This window comes from Echinops telfairi, unplaced genomic scaffold (assembly GCF_000313985.2).
Source record: "Echinops telfairi isolate 266 unplaced genomic scaffold, ASM31398v2 ScPeMD7_443;HRSCAF=831, whole genome shotgun sequence".
Classification (NCBI taxonomy): domain Eukaryota; kingdom Metazoa; phylum Chordata; class Mammalia; order Afrosoricida; family Tenrecidae; genus Echinops; species Echinops telfairi.
The window spans coordinates 57,581,105-57,590,829 of NW_022104341.1; the positions used below are offsets into that span (position 1 = coordinate 57,581,105).

General features: G+C 44.0%; 1 pseudogene; it reads left to right on the forward strand.

Moving 5' to 3' along the window:
- Positions 1-4,074: 4,074 nt before the first annotated feature.
- Positions 4,075-6,917, forward strand: LOC101660426 (annotated as a pseudogene).
- The last annotated feature ends 2,808 nt before the right edge of the window (positions 6,918-9,725 follow it).

A 9,725-nucleotide genomic window follows, 5' to 3' on the forward strand; every position in this document is an offset into this window, starting at 1 on the left:
CAGAAGCCAGAGCCCTTTCAGCTTCATTAGGTCAGAAGGCAAAGCCAGGGTTTTTTTGTTTAAATTTACATTTATTTATTTGTGTTTGTTTGATCTCATTTATATCATTCCCAAAATAACTTTAGGCAACTTATTCTATCTAATGCATGTCACACGAGTAGGTAAAATATTAATAGAATTTAAAAGGCAATGTTAAGAAAACATAAAGGTTAAAGTGTTAACTGAGATTGGAGGGAGCTTTCAGACACTGTTGGTTGCAAGATCCTACAGAGAGTAAACTTCATCTCAGAAGATAAATATTAAGGATATATGAGGTCCAGAAACCACAGATTCCATAATATACGGTTTGTTACCTTATCGTCATAGGCAGAGTTTTGGGTTCTCTAAGTGAGCTCTTTGTGGGTTCTTAGAAGATGGAGTCCCTTGAAGGTGAAAATTGTTAACGTCCTTGGCCTATAACTGAGGGGCTGGAGCTTTGCGCCCAACCAGAGAAGGGCCTGGGGATCTATGTTAGAAAACTCAGCCCTGGAAATCCCTGTGTAGCACACAGTTCTATTCTGATGCACTGAATTAACTCAAGGGAAACTGATTATAATGAGGAGAGGTGTTTGTTTGTTTTACATAAAAGAGAACTTTCTCACAAACATTTGTACAAACAAGAAAAACAACATACACACAAACACAAGGGTAAATCCAAAAGTATTGCCATTAGGGTTCTAGTCCTTATGTGCACAAGTTTTACTGTCAACAACATATGTTCAGACATGTCTCTGCGACCCGTGGGTGCTTGCAGGTAAGCTCCCTCAGCCATGTACTCCTCTTCGTCTTGGCAGGGGGCCTTCAGAAAAAGGTCCCGTCAAACAGCAGCTTCCAAAGGGCTCTGCTGGGCCAGTTGCATTCAAGGCAGAAAGGTCAGCTCAGAAGGTAATGGCGACGGTTTTTCATCCAAGGACATGGGTGGATCACAGGAGTTTACCGGGAAGAAGTTTTAAGCAAATGGAAAACAGCACTGGTGAGAAAAAGGCCAGGACTATGGCATCAAATCAAGGCCATGTACTCGCTCACTCTTTCAGAGTAGCAAGGGTTGTTCTTTTGTTGGGAAAGCTTATACATCTTCTCCATCCTAGATCCCTGATATTCAGGCTTCTTTTTGTTCCCCAAACTCAAAGAATATTTAAAAGCAGTGAAATTTGAGCCCTCAAAGGGTGCCCAAACTGTGCAAGTAAATCAAAGAGCACAGAATTGTTTAGACCTTGACGATATGTTGAGAAACAACAGCTTCTTATTTTATTGCTTTTTTGTGTATTGAAGATTTCTAGGATTTTGTAGTGGTGCTTTTTAACTTCTGTATGTTTCTTTTTTTATTTGATGTGTTTCTCAATTAGAGCCTATTGAAGAGCCCTCTGGGACATGGATGCTTAGTGCGTTACACTTTCTGTTATTTTCCACTCTTCTAGGCTCCATCCAAGGGCCCTTGGTGGCACAGCGATGGAAGCTTTCCATTACTAACCCAAAGCTCTGCCCTTGGAACCTACCAGTTGCTTCATGGGAGAAAGATGTGGCTATCTGCCCCATAAAGATCATAGCCTTAGCATCAAAGAACAAAACATCATATCATTGCCAATGAGGGGGAGTGCGGAGTGGGGACCCAAAGCCCATCTGTAGGCAACTGGACATCCCCTTACAGAAGGGTCTTGGGGAGGAGACAAACCAGTCAGCATGCAGTGTAGCAATGATGAAACATACAACTTCCCTCTAGTTCTTAAATGCTTCCTCCCCACCCACTATCATGATCCCAATTCTATCTTACAAATCCAGCTAGACCAGAGGATGTACACTGATACAGATAGGAACTGGAAACACAGGGAATCTAGGGCAGATGACCCCTTCAGGACCAGTGGTGAGAGTGGCGATACTGGGAGGGTGGGGTGGAAAGGGGGAACCTATTACAAGGATCTACATATACACCCCCTCCCTGGGGGATGGATGACAGAAAAGTGGGTGAAGGGAGGCATTAGACAGTGTAAAACATGACAAAATAACAATAATTTATAAATTATCAAGGTTTCATGTTGGGGGGAGGGGAAAAATGAGGAGCTGATACTAAGGGATCAAGTAGGAAGCAAATGTTTTGAGAATAATGATGGAAACAAATGTACAAATGTGCTTGACACAATGGATGTATGTATAGATTCTGATAAGAGTTGTACAAGCCCCCAATAAAATGACTGAAAAAAAGAAATGATAAGGAAGTCTTAAAAAAAAAAAAAGACTATAGCCTTAGAAGTTCTCTAGCTCTACTCCATCCTACAGGTCATTATGACTTGTAATCAACTCAATGGCAATAGGCATTAGGCTGAGGACCTTGCTTCCTACACAGAACATAGTCTCTGATTCTATAAGTGAGATAACCCAGAGTCCCATGCAATCGCTGCATCCAGCTCAGAGACAAGATCTGTGTGCAGCAAGCATTGCTTATGGCACAGTGCACACAGCTCCTCTGGGTCAGCAGCCAGTCTGGTACTTGCATTCTCACTTTGTATTCACAGTGTAGAATGGTGGAACAGGAGCATCGAACGCACCCTTTGGAAAGGAGAAAAATGCAAGATACCAGAAATCACTGGACAGAAGCCCTTTTGCCTATAGCGTAGGTGTGTTGGAGATTTTGTTTTTGGTCTAAAGGACATCTGGCCCCCTATAGTAGAGGACCTATAGTGTCCTACTGCTGCCACAATGCCAATGTGACAGGATGTGGCTTTAAAGACCAGAGATTTATTGTCCCACTGTTTGGGAACCAAGTTTGAAGTCAGGGTGGTTGCAGGACTTTGTTTCCTCTGGTAGATCTTGCCTTATCTCTCCCAGGTTCTGGTAACCCCAGGCATTTCTAGCCTTGTCTTGATTGGCAGATAGGTTCTCACAGTGTGCCTTCCATTGGGTGTTTGTCTATGCATGTCTGTGTTCCCTTTTTATAAAACGCCACTCAGAAGGGTGTCTTTTAAAAAGACTCACTCTCCTCTAGTGTATTATTAATATAACAAAAGAAAACCCTATTCCCAAATAGGCCATATCCATCGGTCCAGGGGTCAAGACTTTAGCGTGTCTCCAGGGGACACAATTATATCCATAAGACTAGGAAATGTTTTGAGAATGATGAAGGCAATGAATGTACAAATGCGCTTTACACAATTGATGTATGTATGGATTGTGATAAGAGTTGTATGAGCCCTTAATAAAATGATTAAAAAAAAGACTAGAGCAGGAAGACCCCCCAATTAAATAGCCTTTCATGCAAGTCTATCACTGTAGAGTCATATCAAATTTTAATAATCTTCACTCTTCCTTTTAGTCTCTACCTAAAAGGTAATAGGTTTGTGAAAATCACTCCTTAATTTTCTTCACTCCTTTATAGATGTATAAAAGCAATAAACTGTTTTCTCTCTCTTTCTTTGTCTTTCCCTACTATTTCTTTTATTTCTTTCTGTCAAACATTATAAACTTCATTCCATAGCATGCATAACAGATTTAATTCATTTTCCAAAGATCACAGTACTTAGTAGTCCTGGGGATATTTTTTTTCCAGCTTACCCCCTTAACAAATAATGTAACATGTTATTGTCAGGTGCAGTAGAGTCAGCTCTGACCCACAGTGACCCTATGTACAAGAGACACATAGTCCGGCATCGTCTTCACAACTGTTCTCATGTTGCAGCCTTTGTGTTAACCCGTCTTGTGGAGAGCCTTTCTCTCTTCACTATCACTGGACTTTAGCTAGCATAATGTCTTTCTCTGGGGAACTGTCTCTCCAGACAACATGTCCAACATGAGATGGAGTCTTGCCATCCTTGCCTCTAAGGAGCAGTCTGACTATACTTGTTCCAAGATAGATTGTTGGTTCTTTTAGCAGTCCACGAGACTTTCTATATTCTTCACCAGCATCATAATTCAAACTCATCCATTCTTCTTCTGTCTTCCTTATTCAATGTCCAACTTTCACATGCATATGAGTTGATTGAAAATACCATGGCTTGATTCCAGCGCCTCCACTCGGTCCCCAACGGGTCTCTTGTGTGTGCAATGGACGGCATTGTTCCAGATATAGCAGTTGGTAGAAAGCGGGGATCTGAAGAGCTCTTCTCTGCTTGTGTCACCAACCGGCCCTTTATCATGAGCAGCAACTCTGCATCTGCAGCCAACGGAACGACACCAAGCAGTTCAAAGGTGACAGCCGGAGCTCGGGTGCCCCTTCTTGAGTGGTGCATGTCCGCAAGCTGCCAGGCGATATCATCGAGGGGGAGGTCATCTCCCTGGGGCTGCCCTTCGGGAAGGTGACCAACCTGCTGATGCTGAAGGGGAAGAACCAGGCCTTCATCGAGATGAACACGGAGGAGGCGGCCAACACCATGGTGAATTACTACACCTCGGTGGCTGCCATGCTGCGTGGGCAGCCCATCTACATCCAGTTCTCCAACCACAAGGAGCTCAAGACAGATGGCTGGCAACCAGGCACGCGCCCAGGCCGCCCTGCAGGCCGTCAACTCGCCGCAGTCCGGGAGCCTGTCACTGGCTGCCTCGGCCGCTGCCCTGGAAGCAGGCATGGCTGTGGAGGGCCAGAGGCCCGTGCTGCGGGTCATTGTGGGGAACCTATTCCACCTGGTGACGCTGGATGTGCTGCACCAGATCTTCTCCAAGTTTGGCACAGTGCTCAAAATCATCACCTTCACCAAGAACAACCAGTTCCAGGTGCTTCTGCAGTATGCCGAACCTGTCAGCGTCCAGCATGCCAAGCTGTCCCTGGACGGCCAGAACATCTACAATGTCTGCTGCACGCTGCACATTGACTTCTCAAAGCTCACCAGCCTCAACGTCAAGTACAACAACGACAGGAGCCAAGACTTCACTCGGCCTGACCTGCCCTCGGGGGACAGCCAGCCGTCTCTGGACTAGACCTTGGCTGCGGCCTTTGGTGCACCTGGTATAATCTCAGTCTCACTGTACGCAGAAGCCGGGTTCCCTCCCACCTTTGCTATCCCACAGGCCGCAGGCCTCTCGATTCCTAATGTCCACAGCACTCTGGCCCCCCTGGCCATTCATTAAGCTGCTGCGGCAGCGGCAGCAGCCGGCCGCATCGCCATCCCAGGCCTGGCAGGAACTGGCAACTCTGTCCTGCTCCTTAGCAACTTGAACCCAAAGAGAGTCACGCCCCAAAGCCTCTTTATTCTCTTCGGCGTGTATGGGGACGTGCAGCGCGTGAAGGTCTTGTTCAATAAGAAGGAGAACGCCCTGGTACAGATGGCCGATGACAGCCAGGCTCAGCTGGCCATGAGCCACCTGAACGGACACAAGCTGCACTGGAAGCCTGTGCACATCACGCTGTCCAAGCACCAGAATGTGCAGCTTTCCCAAGAGGGTCAGGAGGACCAGGGCCTGACCAAGGACTACGGCAATTCGCCACTGCACCTCTTTAAGAAGCCCGGCTCCGAGAACTTCCAGAACATCTTCCTGCCCTCTGCCACCTTGCACCTCTCTGTCATATCCGAAGACTATCTCAAGATCCTCTTCTCCAGCAATGGCGGCCTGTTCAAGGGCTTCAAGTTCTTCCAGAAGGACCGCAAGATGGAGCTGATCCAGATAGGCTCCGTAGAGGTGGCCATCCAGGCCTGATTGAGCTGCACGACCCTGACCTGGGCAAGAACCACCACCTGCAGGTCTCCTTCTCCAAGTCCACCATCCAGGGCCTCCACTTCGTCACCACTTACATCATTCCAGAGAACTGCCACTTCAACACAGCTGAAGTGACCTTATCACCAGAGATTTTATTTTTTTTAAGAGAAATCAGTTTACCTGTTTTAAAAAAAATTAAATCTAGCCCACTGTCTAACCTTGTGGTGGTGGTGGGGCGTCCCAAAGCTCGGCCTGCCCCTCAGGTCTGACAGCGGGGTTACCCCCAGTCCCACCCCTCCCCACACGGGGCCGGGCTCTCCCATGCTGGTTCCTCGTGCTTTAACCCACGGCCACCCGGCTGGCTGGGGTGGGCCGGGCTCCACCTCCATCATGTACTGACGGACGCCTCGGGGGCCGGCAGCACCCCGCCTGCCCCATCAATCAAGTCACGTGATTGGCCCCCACCTCCACCATAGTCAGCAGGGCGCCCCCTCCCAACCTCCCAAACCAGGCGGAGTGGGGGGCTCTTTTTTGTATCATATTCGCAGACAGCTGTGCCTAGCAATACTTCAGGTGACCAAATATTCTAATCTCTTCATTTATATGCAAAGGACCTCGTTTTACGGAACTTTTTATAGCAAGATAAAGATGACATCAATGTATGTAAGCTTCCTCCTCCTATTACCTTGTACGCTCTACTTTTAGTATTCTTTGTAAAGTAGGGCTGCCTCGCTGGAGCCCACGCCGGTGTCCAGGAAGCGGCCTGGGTAGGGTCGTGCGTGCCCCCAGCCAGTTGCCGGCCCGCAGCCTTACCACACCTCCCTGCAGCTGCCCAGACACACTCTACACACTTCTTCAGGGCTCTTCGTGTGTTGTTTCTCTGCAAATTGTGGACCAAAGTTATTTCTTTCCTGTCTGTGCCTCCAGTGCTGGGATCCAGAGGTGGGCAGGCTCCTGTCTTAACTGGCTGCAGGCAGCATGGACTCCTGGACCCCTCTGTGTGTCTTCTGGGCGGGTTCCACCAGCCACAGGGATCCCTTTTCTGTGGGAGTGAGGAGTGTAACAAGGTGTAAATATTTATGATTTTTTATACCTGTGCAGCGCAGGGGTGCGTGTGCAGCATGCAGCAAGGTTTTTTTTACCGTGACAGATGTATACTTTCATAGCAGCAATTACAGGCGCAGTACTGTAACGCGGGCAACCTCATCCACTGCATTCTGGGCCGCCAGCGCCATGATGCGCAAAAACCTAATTAAACGATTTTATAACGAAACTTTTGTACCTTCTCTGCCGATCTTTCTTGCTGTTATGTTGAAGGAGGTAGCTGGCCGTCTGTATTCAGACTTTGAATAAATGTCTCCTGACTTCTGAAAAAAAAAAAAGAAAGAAAGAAAATACCATGGCTTGAGTCAGGCACACCCTTATAGCGAAGAAGTCTTGTGCAGTGGATTGATTCAATGTAATGTATTCCTTGGTTTCTTGACTGCTGCTTCCAGGAGCATTGATTGTGGATCCATGGAAAACAAAATCCTTCCCAAAGTCATTCTTTTCTGCTATACTAGGAGATTTAGAAGACAGCTATCTAGCAACTAACTGGAGGAGATCCACATTTGTACGCATTCCAAAGAAAGGTGGCCTAACAGAATGCTCAAATTATAGAACACTGTCATTAATATCACATTCAAGTCACATTTTGCTGAAGATCCTGGAATAACAGTTGCAGCATGACAGGGAGCTGCCAGAGAGTCAGGCCAGATACACAAGAGAACATGGAATAAGGCATAATCATTGCTGATGTCAGATGGATCTTGGCTCAAAGTAAAGAAAACCTGGAAGATGTTTACTTGTGCTTCATTGACTATGTAAAAACATTCAACTCTGTGGACCTTAGCAAACTATGGGCAGTCTTGAGAAGAATGGAAATCTCAGACACTTAATTGTGTTTATGTGGAACCTATAAATGGATCAAGAGGCAGTTGTGAGAACAGAACAAGTTAATACTAAATAGTTTACAATGAAAAAAAAAGATGTGTGTAAGGGTTATATCCTCTCACCGTACTTAGTCACTCTGTATGCTGAGCAAATAATCAGAGAAGTTGGGTTACCTGAAGAAGAATGTGGCATAAGGATTGGTGAAAAGTTTATTAACATCCTGTCATATGCACATGACACACCTTGAAGCACTTGCTGTTGAAGACCAATGATTGCAGTCTTTAATATTGATTACAACTCAGTGGAAAGACCTCAAAATCCTCACCACTGGACAAGTACATAACGTTATGATAAATGGAGAAAAGATAATGCAACATACTTACCAATATAAAAATAATATTTTTTACCTTTTTTAAAACTTCTCTATCATCTAGCCAGTTAATTCTCCCATCGAATCCCAGCCCTGGTAAGTATCACATAATGTTTCACTTAGTGTGAAACATTTTTTTTGACTCTTTACAATAGTGGTCTCACAATGTATATCCTTTAATGATTGAGTAATCTCACTGAGCATCATGTCCTCTGGGTTCTTCTACGTTATGAGGCATTTTTTTCAGATTCATTGTTATTCTTTAATGTTGCATATAAGTCCGTCCATTTTTCCATTGGTGGGCATTTAAGTTGCCTTCATCTTTTTGCTACATGAGCAGTGCTGCTGAATGAACATGGGTGGGCATATAGCTATTTATGTCACAGCTCCTATTTCTCTAGGATATATATCAAGTGGAAAGATTATGGAGCCATTTGGTTTTTCTATTCCCAACATTTGAAGGAAGTGCCATAATACTTTCCACAATGGCTGCACCATCTACAACCCCATCAGCAGTGTGTGAAGGTGCCAGTCTCTGCTCACTCTCAATAACAACTATTCTTTTCTTATATGTCATTGCTAAAACAAAAAATGGATAACTGCACACAGATCAAATTCTCTCCTCAGCAGGAATGACTCTCAGGTAACAATCTCAATTTTGTTTTCTTTTCTAACAACTATGTCTATATTTCAACTACTTATTGAGAATCTCAACTCGGGTCTTAATATTTCAAACTCAACATAGTAAAAATTTGATAATAAAGATGCATGAATATATCTACAAATTCTTAGTTGTAAGAAAAATATTTACTCAGGTTGACAATTCAACTTTAAACTTCAGAATCTTGTGTTTTCACCAAATACACACAAAAAAGTTTATTTTTATTATTTTATAAAGAACTTGAAATCCACTCACTAAGCAATTAGCTAGGTTCAACAGAACTACAAATCATTGTATGTCAGGAACCTCAGGGTATCTCTAGGGTTGTCAGGACCTAAATGCTGTTGTGTCTTCTTTATTTTCAAAATCTAACTTCATGCTATTCCTCTAAACCAGCTTTTGTAAAAAGCTATTATTATCGCAAGTTTTAAGATGATGATAGGTTCATTAATAGTATCACCATCCTCAAAACCATATAGCCCCACAATTTTAATTTGGTGGTCTGAGATTTTGAGTAGGGAATGCTTGAAAAATTATTTTCCTAATTTATTATGCAAAACATTTTGTGAATGATTTCATGTGTTTCTTTTTGGGTGTCCTTAACTTTCTGTAGCTTTAAAAAGAGGCTTATGACTGAATAAAATTGGCTTATAAGTTAATTTGTTCCTTTTATCTTCCTTCTTAACATCTACATGGCTGTCAAATTCTTTTAACTTGGCCACCTTGATATTAGTGTTTCTATCATTATTTCAGTAGAGTTCTGGTAGCACAGTAGCTTATGTGTTGGGCTGCTAACCACAAGAACAGCAGTTCAAAACCACCAGTTGCTCCATGGAAGAAAGATGGGGCTTTCTACTCCTGTAAAGAGTCCCAGCCTCAAAAATACCACAGGAGTAATTCTACCTTGTCCTTATAAGATCACTAAGGAGTTGGCAACTAGTGTAGCAGTGAGTTTGGTTTTAGGATCATTACTTCCATCATTTTAGTTTAGGCCTTCATTTTCTTTTCATTAAAGTCCTAATTAATCATTTTACCAAAGTAATCTGCCGAAAGCCCATATTTGAATGCTTATTTATTCATTAATCTATTCATTCAATCTGT